Here is a 4,286-nt window from a genome sequence, read left to right on the forward strand (position 1 = left end):
AATCCCCATGGTTCCCTATGGACAAATAATCCCCATGGTTCCCTATGGACAAATAATCCCCATGGTTCCCTATGGGCAAGCAATCCCCATGATTCTCTGTGGGGAAGTATGCTTTCTCTATGGGCAAGTGCTGTCCTTTGTTTGAGTATGTCTCATGAATTGTGGATGAGGCGAGTGATGAGAAGTCTTGCTCTCAGAAACCTGAAGGGAGAGACTGTGGCTGAATTAGGAACCCAAGTCGGAAAGGATGCGAAGGCACACAATCCATTTCCAGCCTTAAGATGTTCTGCTGCACGTGAACATCATGCGCCACTTGCTCAGTTGCATTCGCTCGGCCTTGAACGCCGCTTATCTAAGTTTTCTTTTACTAGCACAAGGGACAAAGAACAGTGCAATGCTGATAAAAGGAGTTATACTTACCTGCGTGGTGTTTTATTTCTCCTCATTTGAATCATTCATGAAAGTATGCCATGAGTTGCGTTGACATCAAGAACTTTCTCCTTTGCTTGTGTCAGATAACTCAGTCTGAGGGCAGGCTTTTCCGACACCAGGATCTGACTTCTTTCGGGTTGTGACTTACCGCTTAGTCATAAATGTTTGTGGACTTAAGTCAGTCATAAATTGCAGGGTTTAAAGACCGGGACAAGCTTCAGCACATTTTGTCTTAGTCAGAAAGAAGACACAACAAGCCCAGAGTGGCATTCTGACCATTTATTTGTCGGATTCGAATCTGAGACTTTGGATGGTTGAAAGACAGAGCGTTGTGACTGATAGACAGTGGGACCTTGTTATCCGCTGGGGGTTGGTTCCAGGATCCCCTGTGGATAACAGAATCAGTGGATGCACAAGTCCCATTAGATATAAAGGCAGAGCAGAATGGCATCCCTTATACAAAATGGTAAATGAAGATTTGCTATTTGGGATATATATATATATATATATATATATATATAGTGCGTGTGTGTGTTTGAATATTTTCAAGCCGTGGATGGTTGAATCCATGGATAAGGAGGGCCGACTGTACATGGAAAATGTATATGTACCAGCAAAAGTAAACAGATAACTTTGACATGCTAACCATCCTTAACAGACCTGAATCATCTTTTGAGGACATAACTTACAGTGCAATTACCAATCTCCCTGTGCTTTTTTTTTTAAGTGTCATATTTAGATAGTTGTTGTTGTTGTTGTTGTGTGCCTTCAAGTAATTTCTGACTAAAACGAATTCATCACAGGGTTTTTTGGAGCCGAAGGTGTGTGACTCTCCCAAGGCCCCTTATCCAGTGGGTTTCATGGCTGAGTGAGGAATCAAACCCTGGTCTCCAGAGTTGAAGTCTGACACTCAAACCACGATGCCATGCTGGCTTCTTTATTTACGTAGTCAGTACCCTTGTAATGTGAAATTTATCGTCATTCTTGTATGTCTAGAGCCGTGATCAATAAGCAGATTTCTAAAACTCGGGGAAAATCTTAAGAAGGTGCACTACCTTGAAATTGAAAAAAGAAACAAATCATTGGCCTGTTACAGACTGCCAAAATAAAGCTGCTTTGGGTCTCTTTGGAGGTATGCTATTTAAATGATGCATGGGTCCTAAGAGTCGGAGGTCGCGCCAAAGCCACACTCCATTCATAAGCACTGGAGTGCAGCTTTGGTGCAGCTTCTGAATTCTTAGGGTGCATGCATCATTTAAACAGCATACCTCCAAAGAGACCCAAAGCAGCTTTATGTGGGCAGTCTGTAACAGGCCATTGTTTCTCTCATGCTATTCAGATGTGTTTCAGAATGCTATTGTGTGGTGACTGAAGTTTCTAGCTCTGTTAAGATGCTGCTCCCTCGTTCTAGTATCTGTCAGAAAGATGATCCTTTAGTCTGCTCCACTGACAGCCTGTCAGGATTTTAAAAATCTCTTAAATTGATATAGCCACTCCTTTATTGGAGTACATATCTCTGTACACAAGTGTGGGCCTGCATATATGTGTGTGCGTGTGTCACTGGAGTATGAGCTTTGAGAGCCCAGGTGATTTCTGAGTGTTCCTGAACAAATGACGATGATGACTGGGAATGCAGATGCCCAATAACTTACCGGCCTGGTTTCTTATGACTGACTCAGGTTCAGTTACAAAGAGTTTGCTGTGGGAAATTAAGCCAAGACTGCAACAGTGCGAGTTTAGGAGGTCCTGCCAGAGAGCTTAGAGCTTGTTTGCCATGTAACAGTTAAGTGTTCCTGTTCCATGTATACTTTATTCATCATTCTGTATTGAGACTTGCTTCCACAAGGAGTACAGAAAGGGACCCATTTTGTTCAGAAACATAATCAAGAACTAATTCCTTGCGTAAGAAAACCCCATGAAATCCACGGGGTTGCCATGAATGGCCAGGCAATTTGAACACTTGAACCTGAAGCTTAAATTTGAAAGCTGCATTGACTCCACTTCAACTTGTGAAAAACTGTTGCGAGTTTCCCAGTTTGGTGGTTATTTTTATAGACAAACTGGTAAAACGTGGGTTAGGTGATGCTACTGATAGGTCGGTTTGTAACTGGTTGATGGACCAAATGCAGAGTGCTCCCCAGTGGTTCCCAGCTTTCTTGAAGAGAAGCAATGAGTAGAATGTCACAAGGGACTGTACTCAAAGGACATAGGGCCAGAAGAGACCAGTAAGAATGTCACAAGGGACTGTACTCAAAGGACATAGGGCCAGAAGAGACCACCAAGTTAAGCTGCCTTCTGGGCAGCTTGGGAGAACAGCACTTACATGCTGCATGCTCCCAAGACTCTAGGAAGATGCCCAGCCACTCTCACAGGGGCAGCTTCATGATGCTTCAGCGGCCCTGTGTTTACACACCACACGCCGTTGGATCGTCATGAAGCTGGCTTCCGGCCACAGCATGGGCAACAAAGGGCTGTTACAGACTGCCAAAATAAAGCTGCTTCAGGTCTCTTTGGAGGTATAATATTTAAATGATGCATGCATCCTAAGAATCCGGAAGCTGCACCAAAGCTGCACTCCAGTGCTTAGGAATGGAGTGTGGCTTTGGCACGACCTCCGGACTCTTAGGACCCATGCATCATTTAAATAGCATACCTCCAAAGAGACCTGAAGTAGCTTTATTTTGGCAGTCTGTAACAGGCCAATGCCAGCTTTTTGCTGCTGGAAAAAGGACTGGATCTTTACCACTTCTTTTTCAGTCAGCTTCAAGGTGGATTGGGGCTGCAGGGTGTGATTGCTATGGGCCCAGTGCGTCTTCAGAAGGGGCAGCTTGAAGCTGCCCCTTTCGCCCGTCTATTCCGGCCCTTACATGAAGGAGTAAAGGGGATATTCATCAAATTGACAGATAATATAAAACTAGAAGGTTTGTAGATGATGCCAAACGATAGAAAACAAACTTAGGATTCAAGTTGACTTTTACAGACAAGAGAACCGGGCCAAAACAAACAAAATGAATTTCATCAGGGATATATATGAAGTTCTGTATTTAGGCAAGAAAAATCAGGTGCACAAAAGTAGGATGAATACACCTGGCTTAACAGCAGTACATATGAAAACAATAGTATTCTTAGTAATAAATCTAAAGTAAATACAAAAAAGTAACGTTCTCAGAATAGATCAGGAGGAGCGAACCACAAACCAATGGGCATTTCCCTTAGCTTGTAAAGAGGCAGGGCTATTTAGTTAGGGAAGCTTAAAAGGAGGAAAATGTTGTTGTTATTATTTATTTATTTATTTATTTATAGAGTGCTGTAAAGTTTGCACAGCCCTTTAGATAGTAATGGTCAAATAAAAAATGGAGACTAATTCTAAAAAGAGGAAGTAGAGAATGAAACCATGAAGGGCAGTCCCAGATAAAAAGAAAAACCTGGTCATGGCAAATGCAACAACTGAGGAGAACTCACTGACTGCTACCCAGCACACTGTGAGTGCAGAAGAAACTAAAGGCAGACAAAACCAGCGGCTCATTGCGCAGCATGGCTCTAGAGAAAACCAAGAATATTTATACCAACTATATATTGAGAGTGAGGTGGAATGCACTTTGGCTTCCTCTCCTCAACCAAAAAAGAGAAGAAAACTTGACATCAGAAGGAGAGATTGCAACTGGGCAGCAGTCAGTGAGTTCTGCACTGTTGTCGCAACTGTCATGACCAGTTTTGTCTGTGTATCCAGGACTGCCATCATGGTTTTGCACTCTGTCTCCTCATCTTTCATCACCTTTCTCTTCTTTTTAGCCCTGCCTCTTTACAAGCTCAAGAAAATGCCTCTGTTGAAGAAGGAAGAAAACCCAGCATTA

Source organism: Sceloporus undulatus, chromosome 6, assembly GCF_019175285.1.
Source record: "Sceloporus undulatus isolate JIND9_A2432 ecotype Alabama chromosome 6, SceUnd_v1.1, whole genome shotgun sequence".
NCBI lineage: Eukaryota > Metazoa > Chordata > Lepidosauria > Squamata > Phrynosomatidae > Sceloporus > Sceloporus undulatus.